General features: G+C 36.7%; 1 long non-coding RNA gene across 1 annotated transcript; it reads left to right on the top strand.

Moving 5' to 3' along the window:
- Positions 1 to 14: 14 nt before the first annotated feature.
- Positions 15 to 18,361, top strand: LOC127158364 (uncharacterized). The gene is made up of 3 exons (XR_007826145.1): positions 15 to 98; positions 1,476 to 1,602; positions 15,944 to 18,361. It is a non-coding gene; the product is annotated as an uncharacterized LOC127158364 (long non-coding RNA).
- The last annotated feature ends 6,466 nt before the right edge of the window (positions 18,362 to 24,827 follow it).

The raw sequence follows: 24,827 nt of genomic DNA, 5'->3' as shown, positions 1-24,827 counted from the left end.
AAGAAGGGGAAGCTAGATTATTTGAAGAACAAGGCCTAGGCGATTTTGATGAAAATTGCTCTTTTTATTAGCGAAGTTTAACGCACTGTTTTCCGTGTGTACGTATTTTGTTGTGAGAACGCTAACAAGGCACGTTTTAGCCGTTCAAAAAGTCTGTGCAAAGGTTACAAGTGCTAGTATTGGTCATAGTGGTGTTGGACACCTCCTTGATCCTGTGTTGTGTTTACAATCTGCTCTGCATTTACTTTTTATTGTATTCACAATAATACCATTATATTTATGTGTGGTTATTTACCAGGTACTTCTCTATGCAAAATAGGGGTGTTTTTCATTGAAATGAAACAGGAGCAACTAGCTGGTCTGAGTTCATTAGGTGATGTTGTCAAAGAAAGTGCAGTGAAACCTGGAATGAATCAGGCTTGCATTCCTGTAATTGTCAGTTGCCTACGCAAAATTCAGAGGAGTAAAATTTTTACGTGCTTCGGTGTATACGTTACCTGATGATGAGAAAGGGAGTGATAGTAACTTAGATGTTGATGGCTGTAAGTGGGCCTAACCCAGGTTTATATTTGGCATGATGTTAAATGTTAGCATTTAAGTCTAGATCTGATTATTGAAATGTCTTGTAGATATCTGAAGGCAAGTGATTTCTCATTCAAAAATATATTACACCTTATTGATTTATCATCCATACAGGCAAATTAACTTTGACTTATTCGTTGGAGATGTTTATAAAAAACAATAGATCTTGAGAACATGGTTTCTTAGGCGTTCATGGTCAACTGCGTTAAAAATATTTCTTGCATATTTTAGATGTTACCACAGTTTGACCGATAGATAAGGCTGTGCTTGAACAGCAGTGATGTTGCGAAGCTACATGTGACTTTTTAATGTGTAACTTGGGAGTAATGCACATGGCCTTCAATGGCAGTTATAAACAAAAACAGCTGATTATGTCAAAATCTCCTGCTGATATCAAGGATAGTGTGGTTATGAGGCTTATATTAATTTTTTTTTCATCTTCAGTACATTTACAACATATTTAACGGACAGGGAATGTTTACAGTTTTAAGCACTTTTCCTGAAATTTAACCCATAGATATCAAAAGTATAAGTTATGACTCAAACAATGCACAACAAATTTAACTATTTTGTTTTAAAATTTAGCATCAGCAATTAAACTATGCATGGCATTGAAAGATTTATTGAGAAACTAGTTATGTAAGCCCAAAAGTAAGGTTTATATCTACAAGCGTGACATATACTCATCAATAAGGTCTGTTCTTCCCATCCCCCAGCATTTTTTTCAAGGAATGCCAAACGTCTATCCCCCCCTCATAAACATACAAGTTGCTGTAAGATAAGAAAATAGTAACTAGGCACCAAACTGTGATTAATATGATGTGACATGCATCTTCCACTGCAGTCAGTTTTTTAACTTTGAACAACCATGCTTCTCTTTGTAACTTTTGTAGGTTGGACTGGGCTCTTGTTACAGCAGATGTGCTTTTGTGAGTCCAAAGTTCCCCTGAGGACCACCACCCTTCCCTGATAGCAGCTTGCCTCCCCCCACATCAGTGTTCCTATTCATCTCTAAATAAGGTACTATCCTAATGATTTTCAGCTTTGCCCTATGACATAAGATGTCCAGAGCAATAACAATTATGTTGTGGGCCGTCACCGCGATAATGCCATTGTACTTCGGAGTGCTGAAGTTCTTATCTCGTTTCTGATACCAATGCTCTCTTAACACTTGCAACCAGATAAGAAACATAATTATGAAGTTCTTCTCAAAGGACCACTTTCTGGGTGTGCGAAGTTTTTGTGAAATCTGTTGCATTTGGAAGTTTGTCATCTGGGAAGAAACTCACTTCGCTCAGTTCAACAACACACTATCCCAATCACTAAACTATAGTCTTTTCTTTTATTCTTCTGTGCAACAAGCATTGAAGCAGAGCTGAAGGCCTCCAATTGCCCCCAACAAATAGCAGAAGGGCCACCAATTGATTTTAGATTCACTTATACTTGGTGTGTAAAGCCAGATACTCAAGTTAGAACGGAAGTCACATTTATACTGCCAGCTGGCCTCTTAGTCTACAGATTGGATTATCCCCCCTCTTTATGACCCAAATGGCTTCATATGTACTCATCCATCTTCTTATATTCATGTAAACAAATTAGATACTTTTCTGACTCAAGTATTATGCAGTAATGGTTGATTTGAGATGCATCCGTGACCAAATAATATTCTGAAACGACAAACAACTGCAGACAAAGAAATCTTTTGTATCTTCGTTTATGCTCTCAAACCACTTGCAACAGGATTTGATACTGACCAAGAAAAAAAAACACTGTTCCTCATTTGTGTTCCTCTGCATAACAGTTGTGACTGTGTCCTTTCTTACCATACCATAGCTTCACTTCCTCTTTGCTGTGATAATTGGCAAAGTACCACATGTCCCATTTATGGTTGTCTGTATGTATACAGTTGTCAAACATATAGCTTTGCATACCCCTCGAGGCTGGATTTGGCGCCGTTCATTATTTAGAGCAGGAATAGGTCATGGGAAAAAAGAAAATTCTGTTATTATTTACTCTTTATTTCTTTTTTGGAAGATATTTTAAAGAACTGTTTTTGTCCATAAAATGAAAGTTATTAGGGCCATTCTGTGGTCAAAAACAGTTCTTTAAAACATTTAGACAAAAACATTCTTCAGAATGTCTTGTTTTGTTTTCCACAGAAGAAAGAAGGTCATACAGGTTTGGGATTTTTGGGGGATTTTAATGTTGCATATGTTTTGGCACCTTCTTGTAATATTTACATGATGTGCTCTACATAAGAAAGTTCTGCTTATTGCAGTGAAGTGAAAATCGTTCATTTTACTGTCTTGGATCTTTGAATCTTGTTCAGGAAAATAAACAAAACTTTATTTTATCATAGTTAATTTTTTTTCCAATGTCAACATTCCCTGAATATGTCTATCTGCGCAAACTTTAATCATATTCCTGAATAAGAAATCATGATAATGCAGCCATTGAAACAATTAATGACTACTTGACCACTCAACTGCGTCTTTTTTTTCTTTAATCACATGACAGCCACATACACTGTGTACAGTACACAAAATTGATTAGTTCACCTGAGGTGTTTTGTTCATGAATGAACGGATATTGCACATGGGTAGTCACTAAAGATATTAACAATTAAAAATTGTTCATGATTGACACATCACCCCATTTTGACTTCTGCTAACAGGGGCTATTAATGAGATGTGAAATGTTACTGTTTACATGTAGCTGATATATGCATAACTTACATTGATAGAAATTCTCCAGAAGTTTCATAAAATACACATTTTAACCATTTTAAGTCCAGGCATTATCAGTGTGCACTTTTGATCAGTTTGGTCATACTAGAATGTAGGATTAATGCATTTGGTTCTGCTACTGTGTGGCCTGCAATTGTTTTTTCTCCAAATGCATTGGGATTTACCAAAATCTGAGATGGTACTATCGTATCAGTCAGTTTATAGCAATATCTGCTTTTCTACCAGGACCCTAGGCCTGCTAATCTACCCCTCCACCATCTGTCTGCTCGTGAGAGGAGGGCTGAGCAGGGATTGGCCCTGGAATGAGTCAGACGTGCACGTCCACACTCCAGACTCAGTCAGCCTTTAAACCAGCATGGGAGAGATTACTGTGCCAAGCAGCATAGCTTAAGCCTGCTACAGGAAGTTGAGTAACGCTAGCAGGAAAGAGATCCTGCACCATAAGAGAATTTTACATATCAGAGAGCAGTTTCAACATTCATGACCTTTGGTCAAACATACACTTAAGGCAAGATTGAAATGATCCTTGAAGAATATTTGCATATGTCAGTTACAAATCATCATTTCGGACCCTAAATAGCACATACAAAATGTCACAATTAGTGCCACATGCGTACTATTACTCATGTCATTTTTAAAACCTACTAACCCTTCAGCCAATAACTTGTCCTCACAGCTAGTTTTATAGAAATTAAATAATAATGCAGATTGGTGGGGTTGTGTTCTGTTAAATCGGGCAAGTAAAAAGCGTTCTAGCAACCGCTGTTTCAACAAGTTCAGCTCACACTAAAGGTTCTTTATTGGCATAAATGGTTCTGTGAAGAACCTTGAACATCCATAGAATCTTTCAAATGCAGAAAGGTTCTAAAAAGTCGAAAAAGGTTCTTTAGATTTTTAAAATGTTCTTCAAAATGGTTCTTTTAGGAACTGTTCACTGAAAGGTTCTTTGGGGAACCAAAAATGGTTCTTCTATGGCATCACTGCAGAAACACCCGTTTGGAACCTTTATTTTTTAAGAGTGCGTGAAAGCTCTGCCAGGTTTGTGTCTGCAACCGGAACCTTCATCTAAACATTGCAATGAAAGCGTGCTGTCATTTTGTCATTCTATTCATCACACCTTTTATTCTCAAGAGTTTCGTAGTAATGTCTCTTGTGCATGAAATATCTGCCATTCCTGAGTGATGTCTGTGTGAAACTGTTGAGGTGTGGCACTCTCAGCATCACTGGTTAGACTGACTGAGTTGTACCAAGGCCCACCTCCAAAATTAATATTGGCAGAGACCTATGTTTGGGTCATCAGTGCACACAACGTAAACATACATACCATTGGCAGACTAACCAATAGCTGAGCACTTACCTAATAATTAAGTACGAAACAAGTACGTCATTCACCCAGAATTTTCTTAACTTTGAGCTTCAGCAGATCCAGATCCGACCCAGTCAAGTAAATATGTTCATTGAAATATAGCTCCTTCCTTAAAAGATTCAAATTCCACAGCGCGAAAACCAAAGGCCATTGTTAGTTGCCAAATAAGGGAATGACCTACGCATGTCTTACAGGAAGTGATTTTTTAAGGGATGTCATTTCTTCAGCAAGTTTGCACAGGAAATCACATTCAAATATTCTGCTGTGGGAGCAAGCTTTGCCAACTCAGGAATGTACAGCTGAGTAGTACATACTTACTCTTTATCATCGTGCCGTGCAATGCACGCCTTATTCTCACTGATGTGTAAAAGACAACATTACAGCGCTACAAACAGGTGTTTTTTATTACTTTGTAAACAGCTGCCCACCTCATCTGGATGGTTTGTTACTTTAAGCAGAATTGGTCAAGAGCTTATAAAGGTTGTATTTATTTTCAATTCTTTTTTTTTTTTTTTTTCAATTAATTCCCTTTGCCAGAAGGCTTTTTAATTTATATGTTCAGTTGTTTTACATGTACATCTCATTTCATCAGTCATTAATGTAAAGCCGAAAAAACAATCATTTTGTGACTTAACCTAACATAACATTGTGTTTACAATGAGCAATCAAAAGGAAATAACTACTAAGGTTTTCTGATGACTGTTTTGTTTGTAACCTTCTGCCACAAACCCTAAGTCTTTAGTGACTTGAGATGCACTGACTGTGCAGTGCGAAAGAAATAGACAAGTAATTTCTTGTAGAGCAATTTGTGAGCTCTTTTGGCTCAGGTGTGGCGCAAAGCTCAAAATAACACAGGAAAGGGTTTGTATGTTTGTAATGTACACTTATAGTGTTATGTATTATAATTTACATTTCCTTTTTTGTAAAAGTGAAATACTCTCATACACAAGCCTCTCAAAGTATGTATGACATTTGAGTATGATAAAAACCCTTGACATCACCAGATATGTGAAGAATTTACATGCAGAGAGATAAGAATCAATATAACTAGAAATTCAGCTTGGCCTGTGCTGCATTTTTCCTCAAAGTTTGTCCGCAAAAGGATTCTTCATATTTATTTCCTCAAGGGCTTTTACTGTAGACGGTTTGTGCACTTTGGCTGGGTTAGGCCTCGCCCTCTGGTCGATGTAACAGCAACCGCCATAAAAGGAAATCTTTAAGTGTGTCACATGGTAACAATGTCAAGAATTCAAGGCCCTTGTCACAAGGGACTTTCTCATGGAGATCAGATTGAAACTTCTAGGCCTTATGAATGAAGCAGCGCTTGGTCAGAGATGCTGAGTTTTAATTATAGAGAAAGTTTTACTTTTGATTTTCTGCAGTTTCATACAGCACAGTGTGAGTCTCTTTCCTTCACACGTGCTTGCATATTTGAGTATTTTATGTAAATGCAACCTTTACAATATACAGAAACCTTTCTGGTATTTGTTTATAGCATTTCCTTTAGGTTACAGTTGAATTTTTGGTTTGTTTATTTGAGTCAAAGCGACAGTGTTTTTCATTCATTTCTTTAGTGAAAAAAAAAATGAAGGTTTGCCTCCGGTCTGCCTCACTATGAGTAAGAAGGAAGTGGTTTTAAATAATGACAGCGAGGTCATATCCATATATAGTCAGCCTTGGCAGGGCAACGATGACTGATGATGTCTCAACTTTAGATAGCTGATTTCATCTCTCAGTGTTTTGCTATTTCCTATCAACATCATTCGCTCATATTGCACTTTTACACCCTAACGCTTGACACAATCAATTTAAGCCCAGATACACTATCAACAGCCTCTCATTCTTTTTCAAAATCTCTCTCACTTTTACTTTTAATCTACCGCTCCCAAACACGCACACGTTCTCATACTCGCGTTATGCGTGGCCCCTCCTTACACTGTTTAGACAGCAAACAATTACTAGTAGAGAGCCGGTGGGCGGGGCTTCACTTGATCTCCAACTTCTCAGCCTCCATATATGGAGAGGACTAGCAGGTAGTGATTGCCAAACTTAGTCATCAAAGCATGCATCTCATTCATTGCACACTCAGCTTGGGCTCTGAAGACGTGCGACTCTTGCCTTGTAAGCTCTGGCTTCTTTCTGATTTCCCTTTTCCTCCGCAAAATTCCATGACATAATATGCTAATGGATTTTCAGCGGCTGAGGTCTTTAAAGGAGTTTGGGGTCACTTCCTTCAGCTGGATTCACAAGGGGGAATAGCATTGTGCTGTAGCAGAACCATATATCTTCAGAATTGACTTGTGGATGTGGCCACAGCAGCTTTTCCTTTGCTTTACGAGGTGGTAAATTCCTCTCAGCAGATTGTTAGATGTTGATTATTGACTAAGCCAGCGTCACGTTTAAGATTGAGGGACACTAAAGGTTTCCCCTCTCCCTCGGGCTGAGAAAACAAAAGCCAGTGGCCACATTTGTCAATAAAGATTCAGTCTGAATTATGTTTAGGTCTTGGCGTGTTTATTGACCAGTGCCACAACTGTTCTTAAAAGAGGAAAATTACACACTGTGCCCATGACTCCTGACTCAAAAGTTTTGTTAGGGTGGATATGGTTGAGCCCATTTGCATGGTAATCATCAACTTGACATTGTGGGAAGAAACGGTGGTTTTTGTGTGAATGCTCGCGCATGTCAAAGTCTACTTTCACGGAGGCACAGCAAGACGTTCCCCGAGCGCCACTAGAATTACCTGCAGCTCTTATGTAACTAAATCTTATTGGCTCATGGAAAGCTGACCCTGATGACACTGTAATTAAGAGTTAAGCCCCTGTATCAGTCAGTAGCCACTCAAATGTGGATTAACCGTTTAATGCATGTGAGCAAAGTGCAAAAATGTTGAAACATCCTGGAAAATGTATATTTAAACCTTATTAGTATATATATATATAAAAGATGATCCAACAGTAAGATCTCTTTTTTTGAAGCCCCCCAAATGCTGATTAAGGTGACTAAACTGATTTAGAGACTGAAAGTGAGGACTATAGTTCATGACATCCCTTAGTGCGGGCGTTCCCAACATACAGAATGTAGGTCAGGAATAGCATCCCCCGTTCCTCATGTTACATAATGCACGTTTTGTACAGCTGGAAGACCCCGGCCTGTTAACCATGCAATGAGGCAGCAAAGTGAACATAAAGGCTGCTGATATTTAGAAAGCTTTAAAACGTGCAATTCAGGAAGCATGCGTTCATCTTCGCATTTTAAGCCTGCTAATTTGATTCACGTCATTCAGGATTTAATGCTATTAATTATTCGCATGCAGACTTTGTCAAAGCTGAATCTTGCATATTGTGACCTACTTTTTGACTGTAATGCAACCAGTTTTTCACACGCCCTCTCTGGTAAGCATGGGAGCTTTGCTCTTTCTAGTGCATGAACAATTTGAAAAGAGGATAGGCACGCCTGTTTTTTGGGGCTCTGCTGTTTTATGGGGTATTGAAATTGAGATGCTTAGTATTCTGGCTGGCCCTTTGCCTGGCCTCTCTCTCGTTTAGCTCCGCCTTTGCACTGGGAAGCCTCTCCACCCTGATCCCCTCTCTTTCAGCAGCGTTTCATTCTCTCACCCCCTCCCTAAAAACACAGCCCAGCCAACTGCCGCAGGCAATAGAGGGTCAGTCAGAGGCCTTTAAGGGTAGCGTGACTGCAGCAATAATCTTGCCAAGCCATGGAAAAACCCTCTTTTTTCCCTACAGGCCGAGTCTGGAAGGCTCTGTGTTCATACTCTGTGCCCATCCCACTACTACTCTTTATGTCTGACTGACTGGTTGATGCTCTGTTTACTGGATGAGGGCTGACGTCACTTCACCTGCTTTTGAGGCTAAATATTGCTGCCTGTTAGAAGGGAAAAAGGGCACTTCGGAAAACCCTTGTCATGTAGAGTCTGGATGGAGGTGATGAATTTTTAAATGGAATGTTCACTTGCTAGGTCACAACATAATTTGTTTACAAAGAGATGGTTCAATAACTTTGGTTTGATTACAAATCATGTAAACGCAGTGGCAGTCTAGGTCTAAAGGTCCTGGAACAGAAGTGGACAGAGCTATAGTGATATAATTTACAAATAGGCACTGATAGGGCTAAATTTGTCATCATATACACTACCAATCAAAAGGTTTTGAACGGTAAGATTTGTAATGTTTTTCAAAAAAGTCTCTTCTGCTCACCAAGCCTGCATTTATTTGATCCAAAGAACAGTAAAAACAGTAAAATTTTGAAACATTTTTAGTATTTGAAATAACTGTTTTCTATTTAAATATATATTTTAACATGTAATTTATTTCTGTGATCAAAGCTACATTTTCAGCATCATTACTCCAGTCTTTAGTGTCACATGATCCTTCAGAAATCACTTTAACATGCAGTTCAAAAAACATTTTTGATTATTATTGTTATCAGTATTTAAAACAGTTGAGTAAACTTTGGTGAACAGAAAGATCCAAAGATCAGCATTTATCTGAAATAAAAAGCTTTTGTTGCATACTATGCTATTGCTTTAAATTGATAAAAAGTGATGATAAAGACATTTATAATGTTACAAAAGATTTCTATTTTAGATAAATGCTGTTCTTCTGAACTTTCTATTAATCAAGAAACCTGAAAAAAATTATACTGAGCTGTTTTCAACATAATGATTTTTTTAGCAGCAACTCACAATATTAGAATGATTAGAAGGATCTGGTGACTGGAGTAACTATGCTAAGAAGTCAGCTTTAAAATCACCGGAATAAATGACATTTTAAAATGTATTAATATAGAAAACAGTTATATTAAATAGTCAAAATATTTTAAAATGTACTGTTTTTGCTGTACTTTGAATCAACGAATACACTCACTTACTATTCAAAAACTTTTGACTGGTAGTGTGCATAGTTTAAATATTTTTTTTTTGAATAACATTCATGCAAATTTTAAGTAACCACTAACGCAAATGGTGTACTAATTTTAATTTATTTTTTTTTATGTTGTTCTTCAGGAGTTTCTCTTACATTTTGAAGTACTTTGATTTTATATGTGTATTTCATGCATGAAGCCTATTCCTTCTTAGTTACAGAAAGCACATCTAACTGTGTTTCCTTTTAGCCCATTCAACAGTATGGCCATTTACCCCAAAAACTATCATTCCACTTATTTGAGAGTTAAAGGAAAACTGCTGATTTAATCACTTTGGGAAAATCATAATCAAATAATTTTTCTCTGAATGTCTGTGGTACTTTCAGGGACTCACATAATTAAAAAATGATTAAATGTTAGATTAAATGACTTCTAAACCACTTGTTATTGCGCACACTGGCCTCATGGGTCAGGACTATTGGTGCATTCAAGTCCTCCTGGGAACTTCATATTTTATAAGTTGGAATGTATGAATAAATTTGTGCGTCAGATATGTTTTAATTACGAAGATGCTGTAAACGGAATTGTTATACATGGTATTGTAATCGTACATTGTTCAGTGAATTTAGCACACGCAACTAATTAAAAAAATAGTAATTTCATATATTTCAACAAATTTTCCATTAACTACAAATGCTGTATCCTTTGTGTCCATCTTATCTCAGTGATCTCAGAAAGGTCTCGAAGAAAATCCTGAATTTCCTGATCATAATTGTGACATTGTGGTGGAGTTCATGTGTGTTCACCTCATAAATACAATCTTTCTAAAGTGACTTGAATGCACTGTTATTTTGCAGTTCATAGGTGTTTTTTTTTTATAGCTGAGGGGGGGTTTGTTGCTGCAGAAGTCTTCTGATTATGATTCAAGCAGTTTACTATGCCAGTATAGCTAGTTAAATTGAAATCTGTGAAATTGAATCAGAGAAAGCTTTCAGTCTAAATACAGTTCTAAAAATGGAATCAGATATCATGAATTGTAACTGTGTTTGCTAGCAGGCTTCTGACAGAAACAGAGATGACGAAGGAAACAGGGTGATCTGAATAAGAATGGAAGCAAGGGGAATCCAGAGCCTGCTCCAGGTCTGTGACAGCTATGCCCTAAAAAGGAAATCAAGTCTGTGGGCATGACGGGAGGGGCACCCAAGTAACTAGAGAGGAGGCAGAAGCTCAGGCCAGGTAAAGACAGACAGGTCTCCCTCTCAGAGCCGACAGTCCCAGCCAATTAGCTGCCACCTTGTTTTACTTTATGACTGTGTGAATAAATATAGGGGGGAGCCAAAGTCCACTAGACTAATTAGCTGTCCCATTGACCTGTGTGTTTTCTACAGGTAAGCACTACCCCTATCTCACCTTTAATGCATGTTGCAATGCCTAAAAAGGCAACTGAAGGTTGACAGCGGGGATTGGCAAAACACGTCTGGAAATTTTGATCCTGTCTTTCCCTCTGTCTCTCTCTCTCTGTTTTCTCTTTTCACTTTCTCTCTTTCTCTGCTCCTCGTTTCCTCTCGCTCATGCTGTATTTCTGGAGGCTAGAATAAGAAATCTGTCTTCAGATATGATGAAAAATGAGTTTGACCAGCTATAGCCACACATGGCTATGGGTTCCAACATGACATGATATTTCCATAACAGATGGAATATATGGGTCAGGTGGGCAGCTCAAGGGAAGAGCATGTTGAAATAACACATTTAACATATTCAAATATCCGTTCGTGCTTCCAGTGATTAATATCTGTGAGGAACACAGAAGCTATCTAAAATAAAATCTTTACAGGGGGAGCATTTCTTGTGAAGCTAACAAGCTGATTTGCAACAGTCTCAAATGGAGTCGGTGTAATTTCAGAAAACGTTGAACTAATCTCTCAACTCTGTGTAGAAGTTTTTATTTTAGTAGCAACAGATATTTTCTTTAATTTTGTGACGTACTTCGAGTGGTTTGTTGAATAACTAAAAAATGTACGACAAGACTTGGTTCTGTTCATCAGTTGTTGATTTTAACAAGGCAGTTATGAAAGTGAGCTCACGGTCAGTTTTTAGAAAGGACCTGGGTTTAAGCCGACTAAATGATTGGGAAAAAACTGGTATTCGTCACCAGACAAAAGTCTGATGTTTAACTGGAAAATTATGACATTCTGATTAAGGGCAAATCCACCGTTATGGATGTGACTTTTTGCATTATGTGACATATAAATGCTTAGAGAATGTGTGCATTACCAATATACCGAACCATCTTTTTATATTTTAATAAACCCTTGTTGATAGAGTCTAAACATCAGAAAAATATCAGTCTATGCACAAGTTTTCAGTGTTAAAAATGGGAAATAGTCATGCGTTATGGGTGTGACAAAAAAAGGACGTTTTTGAGAGTCTACATACTTTGCAGGACTTCTGCTATTTGAAATGCACAAAACAGACACAATAATACCCAACAAATAGAGAAGCAATAGCTCTTCACAAAACATATAATTGTTACTTTATTTTAATTTTGATCTATTTGTCTATTTATAAGGAATATGTGCTCTTATGGATGTGACCAGCCTTACCAGACTATGGAAAATTATGCACTAAAAATAAAAAATGCTTTAAAAACTTTAAGAGAGACCTCACATGGGTATTTGAACCACCAAATGTTGACATCTGTGCTATCAGTCTAGTAAAAAACCTTTGGTAAAAACTTAAGATTGACATTTGCATGAAATTACACTTAGAAGTTTTCATTAAAAAATAAATAAACGTGTATGAATAAATTGTTCACAATAAGCGCAGTTACATGCATTTAGAAAACAATGTGAATTTCATAGCAACTTTAAATACTTTGCCAAATAGCTCAGTTAATTTTAGTGTAGTAACTATATGAGTCACAACTATTTGTCTTTTACCTAAGCAAATAATACTTTTGCTTAAAACCATCTGTGATGATGGGCAAACCCGAACGGATTTTGGCAAGTTTAATATTAACTGAATTTGGAGCCTTATAAGACACTGAGAAATTAGGTAAATTTTGTGTGGCTTTAGAAAATCTCCCTAGCCTCGTGATATCAGCAATCTAATCTGAAACTAAGAAAAAGGTTTACTTCTTAATTTCAAATGCTTGTGATTTCCAGTTAAAATATGAAGTAGAAACCTTTTTTAGCAAGATGCTTTGTTTTGACACAGTATGCTTAGCATTTTTTATTATTATTATTATCCCTGACAAGATATTGTAACAGGTGAAACCCTATTAATAACACTCCATGTCCCTAGTAAAGCACCTCTGTTTCTCACTTTAGCAGAAAGCTGCAGTCAACTCTGGTAGTAGCGCTTCTCCACAGATAGGTGGCAGAATTTTGTACTTCAGAGCATTTATTCCATGATTCATCCCAAAATGCCTGTTGCTCCAATCACACACACTCACATTTGACCTATATTTCACAAACCATGGAAGGAGACCGGCTGTCCCTGCTCAGGTCTTCCCTTCGACCAAATATTGTTTCTCTGATGGGTTGTGATGAGAACACAAATGGATTGAAGCCAGGTAGATGTGTGCCATGGCAAACAGATTGCTGTTTGACTAATGAATGAGAGAATGTGTGTTGTTGGGAGCTGGACAGATGGGCAGTGGTGAGGCAGGATCTCAGATCACAAAGACTTGGCTCAGCATGAGATGAGAGGGTGGTGCCTGCAGGCCTCTTTCCTCCACCAGCTTCAACCTACAGGCCTACAGCTGGCCTCTGGACACCCCCACTGCTTTCTGATACACGTGGAAAGCATGGGTGGGCTGCACAAAGACACAGTGGGCTGGTTGATAGTTTTGGGCCATTGTGTTGGCTTAAATCATAAGTGTTTTTGACATTTTATTCATATTTTAATGCACATTTTACCTTAGAGTTTAAAAAAGTGCAGAGTTCTGTGTGGATACCAACCATGCACTTTTAAAAATAAAGGTTCTAAAAAAGATTGTTATATGGAACTTTGATGGCATTATTTTTGAAGAGTGTTTTACAGAGAAAGGGATTTTAGAACAGTTTCCACAGTAAACAATCAGCATTCAATAGAGTGTTTGCCAAATGAAACAATGGACATGAACCTTGCAGACTGCACTCTGATATCAATAGCGCATGTGTGTGTTGGGCCATCTGTGCCAGATGTTAACGAAACATCACTCTGAACAGATGCTATGTGTCCCCACATATAAAGGATATGACACTTGATAAGTCTCTGACTGGCATCAATGTCAATGATAATATGTTGTTAAAACATCACAAGTTTGGGGAGACACCTTCAATAATTGAGGCATGTTTTTTTAAAATACCATCTCCATGGAATCTCCTCTTAGGGTGCTATAAACTGGTTCTTAAATATTTAGCTTAATTTAATTTCTCACAACTGGCCCAATATGTGTGGAGAAAGAGAGCAAACAGCTGGTTGTGAATGGTGTAAAGAATTGGCCCCACATGAGAGGAGAAGCTCTTTGTTGGACCAGGGCATATCATTAGCATATAAAATACCTTATTTACCCTGTGGAGACAGAGAGCTGAGAGTGAGGACTGAGGGGGAGGGAAGCCAGCGGAAGTCTCCAGACGAGCGCATGATATGAAAGCTTTCAGTTACACCTCAGATAGCAGATGTGTCATTCACAGTCCTATTTCACAACATGGAGAACAGACACTGTTTTACAGCTTGATATTACGGAATTAACATGCAGTAATAACTTACTGTATGTATATTTTAATTACGGTATGCAAAACAATATATTAGTATGATTATTTAACAATAGTTTCAAAAAGTGTTACGCTGCCGTTCAAAAGTTTGGGATCAGTACGATTTTTAATGTTTCTTAAAGAAGTCTCTTATGCTCAACAAAGCTGCATTTATTTGATCATAAATACGAAGTGATATAAAATGTTATTGCAATTTAAAATAGCAGTTTTCTATTTTAATATATGTTAAAATATAATTTATTTCTGTTATGCAAAGCTGAATTTTCATCAGCCATTACTTCAGTCTTCAGTGTCACATGATTTTTCAGAAATCATTCTAATATGCTGAATTATTTTTAGTGTTGAAACTGTTGTGCTGCTTAATTTTTTTTTTGAAACTGGGAATTTTTTTAGGAATTGTTGATGAATGAAAAATGTGAATGAATGAATGCATTTATTCCAAATAAAAAATCTTTTCTAACAATGTAAGTCTTTACTATCACTTTTTATTAATGTAACACATTCTTGCCGAATAAAAGTATTAATTTCTTTCAAACAAAAAAAGAAAGAAACAATGTGCTGACCCCAGAGTTTGAACAGTAGTGTATATTGCTGCAAAAGATTTCAAATAAATGCTGTTCTTTTTAAAGTTTTATTCAGCATAGGACTGGTGTAATGATGTTGTAAACTCAGCTTTGCATCACTGGAATAAAATCTATTTTAAAATATATTTAAAATAGAAAACCATTATTTTAAATTGCAATAATATTTCACAATATTCCTGTTTTATTTTATTTTATTTATTTATTTATTTTTGTATTTTTAATCAAATAAACACTGCCTTGATGAGCAGAAAATACTTAAAAAAAAAAAAAAACATTTTTACTGTATGTATTTACAAATGTCATCTGAAATAAATGATTCTAAACATTTTCTCAGAACTAACTTCATTTTATTCACAAAATGACTTAATCAACTAGTGTCAATGACGTTTTAGTACAAGTATGAAGCCATTTCCCCTTAAGTTCACACAGATGCCCTATCAGAGTAACCATCGGTTCACATTAATCGTGAACATTCGAAAACCAGGGCGTTTTCAAATCCTTATGTCTTAATTTTGATGAACACAATTGTTTATTCATTTGATATCTAAAAATACATGAAGTTTTTATTATTTTTTATTTTTATTTATTTATATATTTATTTATTTATTTTTTTGCATGAAAGGTGTTTGCGCTTTCATACATTCACTTGTTTGGTATTTTGATGTAACATTTTTACATTTCTATGTGTGACTTAAGTGTCCAGGTTCTTGGGTCCCTTGTATTTAGTCCTGTGGCATTGCAGTAGTTATTTTAAGTGATGCAGTTGCACTAAAGGGTCAGTAGATGGCGCAGCAGAGCCCAAAACAGCCACAAAGTCCACGTAATGCTGCACCCAAAAAGAAACCATGTCAGTGTGACAACTGGTTCAGACATTGTGATTGCACTGTAATTTACCGTCTTAGCCTAATGTGTATATAATTTCTACTTGATGATGACACATCATGCATCAGCTAACTGTTAAAAGTTATTGTTTGTGTTTCACTGCTGGCCTGACCTTGAGCTCTGTCATCTCTATATCAGCAGCTGCAAGGACATGCATTCCAGCTCCTCAGATCCTGTTCCCCACCCATCCGACACACTTTGCACGTGAAGATCAATGGAGCTAAGGGCAGCGTGTAAGGGGATCCAGGGCCAAGGAGAAGAGCAGATTTGTTTTATTTGTTCTGTGGCGCAGCCCCGTTTGATGTGACCCTCTCCTGTTTCATTCATCCGGAAAATCTGCTGCGTGTGAGTGAAAACTGGGGGAGTGGGTCTCACTTGATACTCTGGTTTAATGAGGAAATGCCAGTCATGCTAAAGGGACAGTTCATCCAAAAAATGCAAATTCATCATTTACTCACCCTCATGTCATTGCCATTCGTTCTTTATCTGTGGAACATAAAAAAAGATACATGTATTTTTAGCACATGCAAAGGAAGTCAATGACAACCCGAACTGTTTTGTTACCAGCATTCTTCAGAATATCTAAATAGTTTGTGTTCTGCATAATAACCCTTACGAAAAAAGAAGTTAATTCAAGTGTGCTATTAGTATACTTCTTTTAAACTAAAAATAGAAAAGTATACTTTCAGTCTACTTTTTATGTACTTCTCAGAAATGTGCTTTATATACTTATCAGAAATATACTTAAAATGACATTTAAGTATACTTGACTTAGACTTAGAAAAAATCTAAATATATTTGAGCTGTACTTGTTCTCTGAGAATCTGTGTTTTCATTGTTATACACGAGAGATGCTATTACACATCTTCTGTACAGAATTTCCAAAACACAAGTGAAGAAGAAACCAAAACAGATGCTTTCACACTGTAAAAAATGCAAATACGTATTTTCCATTTTACAAATCATTTTGAGTCTCAAATACTAAAAAATGCTATTTTCTTGAAACTATATAAAACCCTTGTCAGACCAACAGTATTACCCCAAACGTTGACCCAACTAGTCAAACACAGTTGTCTGAGCAAAGAATTTCATATTGCTGAAATTTTAAGGCTTTGTAAGTTCCCAGCATGCATTGCAGCATAAATAAATGATCCAGTTACTGTTATAGGATTATTGTTTTGTTGTTTGCTGACTTCATTTAAACTTTTTTGTTGTTGTTTTGTCATTATTGTTAGTTATTTGTTGTACTGTGACGTAAAGAGCTCATCTTTTTAATATTTGCTATTGCCACCGTTCTTGAGGTTTGTGTGTCTAGTTTTGAGGCCTAGATTCTTTTCAATCACTTACATCCATTTACATCCACTTATTTGTTAGTGGGTAATCTTAATCTTGTAAAATGCTTTACAAACAAAGACAATGTTATTTACATATTAGACTAAGATATTCACAATGCTTTGTATGTTCAGATATTCATATAACAAGATATATACAAATTAATACCTGAATAGAGACATAGTAGTATACTTAAAGTATGATTTAAAGTTTACTTAAAAAAAAAACTTATGAGTGTACTTGCAGTATAAAACTGCTAAACTAGTAGTTTAAAGTATTTAATTAGTAAACTATCAGCATACCTATTAGTTCACTTTTAGTATACTTGCAGTACAACAGATGTAAACTAGCTGTGTGCTCAAAGTTTACTACTGTTATACTTAAAGTATACTTAAAAGTATACTTTTATATACTAGAAAGTGGCCCAATTTAGTCCCAATGAGTATTAAAATAGTACACTTAAAAATATACTACTAGTACACTGATATTTGTATACTTACTACATAAAGTATACTTTAAAAGTATACTTGAACTTTACTTAAGTATACTTAATAAAATAAACGTGAAGTGTACTTCTTTTTGATAAGGGAAAGAAATTCTAGGTTTGCAACGACATGAGGGTGAGTAAATGATGACAGAATTTTTTTGGGTGAACTGTGCCTTTAAGAAATAGCAGTTCACAGCAAATCGCAGTCATTGGAGAAGGAAAAGATAGGAAATGTTGGTATATGTGTGATCTTAATTTCATATATGCATAGACTTCAACTTTATTAGTAATTTTCCCTACTCCAACTCTATGACACTTTTGATTGTTTTTGCCCCTGACACAGCAACTTTGACTATGTGACCTTGGGGCACGACTACCTGTTTCTGCTTTGTGATGTTAATTTTGCATAAATAGCACTGAAATCTAACACTTTCAAAGTTTCTATAGAAATAAACAACTAAATAAAACAGAGGATGCAAAAAGAAAATTAGTTTGGAGGTCCCTGAAAGCATTGTAGTGCATTGCTTGTTTAGACGTGACAGAGATATGACTGTAATCCAGTCTTTTGTAATTAACCTCCGGGCTTTCCTGTGCGCTTCTAATTACTCCGCATAAACAATGTGGGATCAGTGCTAATATGAAAGAGCCCATTCAGAGGCTTTCATGTGGGGTTTCTAACGGCCTCTGCAGGCGGGGGAGTGCCGGCTGATCCGGAGGAGGTGGCGGGGGAGTTTATAGGAGGGAGCCGTTGACTGATCACCCACACCACTGGATTCAGATACCAGGGTTGAGGGCATAAACTCAGCATTACATTAAACAGCCTGGTTCCACTCTGAAGCAGTAACCACCAAACCCACATTATAAATATAGGTCTTGATACACATATGTTATATGTATATACCATCTTGATTAGATTGTATTAGATAACAAGTACAGCCAATTGCAGTTTGCATCCAACTAGAAGTACAAATGTGACCCTGGACCACAAAAGCAGTCATAAGAGTCAGTTTTTTGAAATTGAGATTTATACAAAGCTGAATGAGCTTCTATTGATGTATGGTTTGTTAGGATCGGACAATATTTGGCCAAGATACGACTATTTGAAAATCTGGAATCTGAGAGTGCAAAAAATCAAAATATTGAGAAATTCGTCTTTAAAGTTGTCCAAATGAAGTTCTTAACAATGCATATTACTAGTCAAAAATTATTTTTGATATATTTACAGTAGGAAATTTACAGAATATCTGATGATTTTTGGCATAATAGAAAAATGAATCATTTTGACCCATACAGTGTATTTTGTGCTATTGCTACAAATATACCCGTGCTACTTAAGACTGTATTTGTGGTCCAGGGTCACAAATAGTAGCATATAAAAGATGCAAATGCTGGACATTATAGTGCAAGTGGTCAGTGTAGTGCAGAAGATATGGTATTTAGTACAGAATGTGTAACTGATTGTCTGTGCATTTTGAAAACTTAGGTTTAGATTGGATACAAAGAAACATTATGATGCAAATCAATTAGACTCTAATAATTCGTGAAATTGAACATGCGTTTGTGAGGAAGGTCAGATGTTCTTCCATTAAAGCTCAAGATGAAAAATCATGCAGCACATGGTCATCAGGTATGAGACAAACTTTCATAGGTTCTGCTGTCATGAAAGAAAAAAGTGACAAATTAGAAAAATGCAAAATAGAAGAGGGCCCATATGTTTGAATCTCACTCTATCTTGTAAATGTGTGGTAAAACGACGTACTGCAGACATGGCATTGTTTTCCTCTTCTTCTTTTTATGGTAATGTTCTCGCTGCCAACAGTTGTCTCAGTATGTTTATTTGGACACAGGATGATTACCTTATCTCTCACACCATGAGATCTATTTTATCTTTCTATTATGAGTATGCAATCAGCAGCAAGCCTGAAAGACAGATGAGCTGATAGGACAGTCATTCATTAAATCGTAAGTGGATATATTTGTTTACTTTTTCACATAGTCACCTTTGCCTTTAGAATGTAATGTCAAACGATCTAATTCCTGATTTTATCTTCAGGCCATCTAAGATGTAGATGAGTTTATTTCTTCAGATTTGGGAAAATTTAGCATTACATCACTTTAATGGATCTACTGCAGTGAATGGGTGCCACCAGAATAAGAGTTCAAACGGCTGATAAAAGCATCACAATCTCCAATCTCTACATCTAGGATAGACTGAGGGTGAGTAAATTTTCAACAAATTTTAATTTTTGGGTGAAATGCCAAATTCTGTCATGAAACTCTAGATGGGGCAGGGGTTGTTAATGCAAACTGATGATATTTACAGTGTTAAACTAAGAGTTTACTGCTTTACATTTAAAAAGCTGGTTAGCATTCACTAGAGCATTTCACAGTGTACTTTTAGAGTTTCTTTGAAACCTTCCACCTCCACCTGTATAGATCTGCTACGGGTTGTTATATACAGTAGCATGCAAAAGTTTGGGAGCCCCTTGCAAAATAAGAGAGGTAAAACAAAATGCATGTTATTTTTTATTTAGTACTGTCCTGAGTAAGATCTTTTACATAAAAGATGTTTGCATATAGTCCACAAGACAAACAAATAGCTAAAATTAATAAAATAACCCCCCTTCAAAAGTTTGAGAACCCTTCGTTCTTAATACTGTGTGTGTGGTTGATCTAGATGATCTATGACCGTTTATTGTTTTGTGATGGTTGTTTATGAGACCCTTGTTTGTTCTGAACAGTTAAACTGAGCACTGTTCTTCAGAAAAATCCTCCAGGTCCTGCAGATTCTTCAGTTTTCCAGCATCTTTTGACTGTATGATTTTAAGATCCATTTTTTCACACTGAGGACAACTGAGGGACTCAAACACGACTATTAAAAAAGGTTCAAGCATTCATTGATACTTCAGAAGGAAAAACGATGCATTAAGAGCCAGGGGTGAAAACATTTTGAATTTGAAGATCAAGGTAAATTGTACTTAATTTGTCTTCCGGGAAACATGCAAGTATCTTCTGTTGCTTCTGAAGGAAATTTTAACAAAATAAGAAAAATTTGGACATCTTCATCCTGTTCAAAAGTTTTCACCCCCCGTCTCTTAATGCATCATTTTTCCTTCTAGAGCATCAATGAATGTTTAAATCTTTTTTTAATAGTTGTGTTTGAATCCCTCAGTTGCCCTCAGCATGAAAAGATGGATCTCAAAATCAGACAGTCACAAGAACAGTGCTCAGTTTAACTGTTCAGAACAAACAAGGGACTCATGAGCAATCATCACAAAACAAAAAGCAGTCATAGATTATCCAGGTAACCACACACAGTATTAAGAACCAAGGGTTCCTAAACTTTTGAAGGTGGTTATTTTAATCATTACAGCTATTTGTTTGTCGTGTGGACTATGTGTAAACATCTTTTATGTAAAATATCTTACTAAATAAAAAATAACATGTATTTTGTACAATCTCTCTTATTTTGTTAAAATTATTAACATTTTCACATATTCTGCAAGGGGTTCCCAAACTTTCACATGTCACTGTATGCTGTTTGTGCAACAGCAGTATGTCTTAAATACTCACAGTAGCATATCGGCATATATATTTGACTGGGAAGTAGGAAGTTTCTATACTTGCAATAATCTACAACAACAGCAGTAACCAACACCAGCAGCAATTCAGCAGCATAGCAGATCTATTCCTAAGACCAATTACATTAACACTGTCATATTCATTACCATGCTACAATCTTGTAAGAGTTGTCATGATAGAAATATTTTTTTATATAGTATAATAGTTATAGTATAATATGTGATAATGTGCTACAAATTAGTTTAAACTAACATGATTTTTTTACATTTTCATATCAGAGCGCAGAAAAATAATAAGTGCATTTCCCGTCTGCTGCATCACACACCACACTATCAGAATCCTTGTATAGCTTTATTTGATCAGAGGATGTCAGCACTGTAATCCAACTCTCTTTTTTGTGTGTCATGAAATTTAATTTACTGAACTGGAGCAAGGTCAGTAAAGGCGATTATGATGCTCGACATCATAATGAAATGCCTGTGTGCTGAGTCTTGACATTGAGGAAGATTTGCATCTGCAGGTACAGAAGCCACCTTCCGACTGACTCGTGCATTTACCGGTTCATGCGGTCAGTAGCACACACTGCAGTCTCCCCTCCCCACATGTCTCTGCAGCACGACTGCACCCGCCCCCCCCCTCCTGCCTCGCCACCCTGTCTCAGGGTCTGACTGACCTATATCTGCCTGCTCGGAGCGTAATCTCTCGCACTCTCATGGCGCTCTCTGCTGCCTGCTGTCTCAGCGCTGACGGGCTCAGACTCACTCACGCCACACTCTCAGCCCCTGCTGCAGATGTAGGGCAGCCCCGTCAGTTATTCAGCACTTCGACTGCTGCTGCAGTCCGGGTGGAGGGGCTAACCCGCCGCTGCTGGAGTGATGAATTAAACAGGACACTCACTCCCCGCCTCTCACTTTGGAGAAGCTCGCTTTTTTCCTGCCGGCTTTGCTGCTTTTGGCTCAGGCTGAGCAACCGTTTTCCTGTCGGCATGACAATGGCGGGAGGGAAGGAGGAGGCAAGCGCTCTAGCAGACTTGGGCCTCCACAAAAACAAGCCTGTGACCTTTCACCCCAGCTGCTGGAGGGGTGGAGAGCTCCCCAGTGGTTTCGGGCACGGGCTTTTGTTGAGCAGAGGAGGTTGTGATGAAAGAGCTACAGTTGGGAAGGAGTACATCCAGTTGTGCTGCTCTTCAGAAATAAACAAGCCATTCTTCACTTTTGAATTCTATTCAGATTAGGTGGCATTGTTTTTTGACTGATGTCACATTGTGGATTGTTTACGACTTGGTGTGTTTAAGTGAATGAAGCTAATGCATATAATCAGGGGCATCATGCAGCTGTTTCTGTTGGGAATCCCACAAGTGTGGCTCACTTAGACAAGATAGGCAAGGCATGATAAGACATGATCAAGCAATCATGAGTGTGAGATGTGTTAATTTAGCCAAACTGCTGACACTGAGCATGGAGACCCAGACGGTGACTCAGATCCCAACCCAAATATGTACACGACTGTTCAAAGGTTTCTCACAAAAGAAGTCTTTTATGCTTACAACAATGTTTATTTAAAAATGTGATTTATTCCTGTGATGGCATGAATTTTCAGCAGTCATTGCTTAAGTCTACAGTTTCACATGATCCTTCAGAAATCATTCTAACATGCTGATTTGCTGCTCATGAATCATCCCTTATTGTTAATGTTGAAAACAGTTGCTTCATATTTTTATGGAAAATGTGATGCAATTTTTTTTCAGGATTTTTTGATGAATAGAAATTTCAAAAGAGCAGCATTTATGTAAAATAGAAATCCTTTGTAACATTATATATGACTTTACTGTGACTTTTGGTCAGTTACATGTGTCTTTGCAGAATAAAAGTATTAATTTCCTTAAAAAAAATTACGACCCCAAAATGTTGAATGGTATTGTAATAATAATAAAAAAAAATACACCAAATAAAATTGCATCTGTACTTGTGTGTGTGTGTATGTATGTATAATATATATATATATATATATATATATATATATACAGGGGTTGGACAGTGAAACTGAAACACCTGGGTTTAGACCACAATTAGTATGGTGTTTGGCCTCCTTTTGCAGCCAATACAGCATTATTTCATCTTGGGAATGACAAATACAAGTCCTGCACAGTAGCCAGAAGGATTTTGAGCCATTCCTTTCGCAGAACAGTGGCCAGGTCACTATGTGATGTTGGTGTATGAAAACATTTCCTCGCTCCTCCAAAACACCCCAAAGTGGCTCAATAATATTCAGATCTGGTGACTGTGCAGGCCATGGGAGATGTTTAACTTTACTTTCATGTTCATCAGATCACTCTTATCACCAGTCTTGCTGTGTGTATTGGTGCATTATAATCCTAATACACGGCACCACCTTCAGGGTACAATGTTTGAGCTATTGGGTGCACAAAGTCAACCTTCACACTCTGCTCTTATTGGTGGAATGTGCGATCAGTAAAGACTGGCCACCAGGCTGCATAAATATAGCCATGAAACCTCCAACACTATATTGGCCAGTGTTTCAGTTTCATTGTCCAACCCCTGTATATATATATATATATATATATATATATATATATATATAATAAAGTAGATTTTGGAGGGGCCAGTGAAGGTTACCCTTGTTCTCTCTCTCTGCTCCCCTCACCCTTTCCCTGGACTCCTGCTTTTTCCTGTGCCCAAAACAATGTCATTCCACAGTCTCCAGCATGTGGAAAAGTCATTAGAAAATGGTACAGCAGATGAGATTTACTGCATAATTTAAAACTGCCACTTTTGACATAAATTGAATTCATATTAAACATTTCAGTTTAATTAGCACAGAAACATATTACTGGGGACATGTTCATTATATAGACTTTTTACATGTTTATCTGGAATGCTGGATTTTGATTAATCAATTGCTGCATTTTTTTGTATAATGGCCCATATAACTGCATAGCTGTTGTGTTTGCTGTTCAAAGCTAATGATTTCTTACATAGCTACTTTTATGTCTCTCATATCGCTTTGCTGTCTTCACACATAAAAAAATAATTCCAACTCAAATTAATATTTCACATCTGTTTATTTATTTATTTGGGAATAGCTGTAGAACAAGAAGGATAATACAGTTAAAGTCAAAAGTTTACATACACCTTGCAAAATCTGTAAAATGTTAGTTATTTGACCAAAATAAGAGGGATCATACAAAATGCGTGTTATTTTTTTTGTTTAGTACTGACCTGAATAGGATATTTCACATAAAACATGTTTACATATAGAAAAAAATAATAGTTTAATTAATAAAAATGACCTTAATTCTTAATACTGTCTTGTTACTGTGTGTGTTTCTTTTTGTTTTTTTTTAGTGATAGTTGTTCATGAGTCCCTTGTTTGTCCTGAAAAGTTAAACTGCCTGCTGTTCAGAAAAATACTTCAGGTCCCACAAATTCTTTGTTTTTGTTTTTGTGGGGTTTTTTTTTTTTTTTTTAGCATTTTTGTGTATTTGAACCCTTTCCAACAATGACTGTATGATTTTGAGATTTATCTTTTCACACTGAGGACAACTGAGGGACTCATATGCAACTATTACAGAAGGTTCAAACGCTCACTGATGCTCCAGAA

Source organism: Labeo rohita, chromosome 3, assembly GCF_022985175.1.
Source record: "Labeo rohita strain BAU-BD-2019 chromosome 3, IGBB_LRoh.1.0, whole genome shotgun sequence".
Lineage (NCBI taxonomy): Eukaryota > Metazoa > Chordata > Actinopteri > Cypriniformes > Cyprinidae > Labeo > Labeo rohita.
Note: the sequence above shows the minus strand (reverse complement) of the source record. Positions and strands in the feature narration are given on the sequence as shown.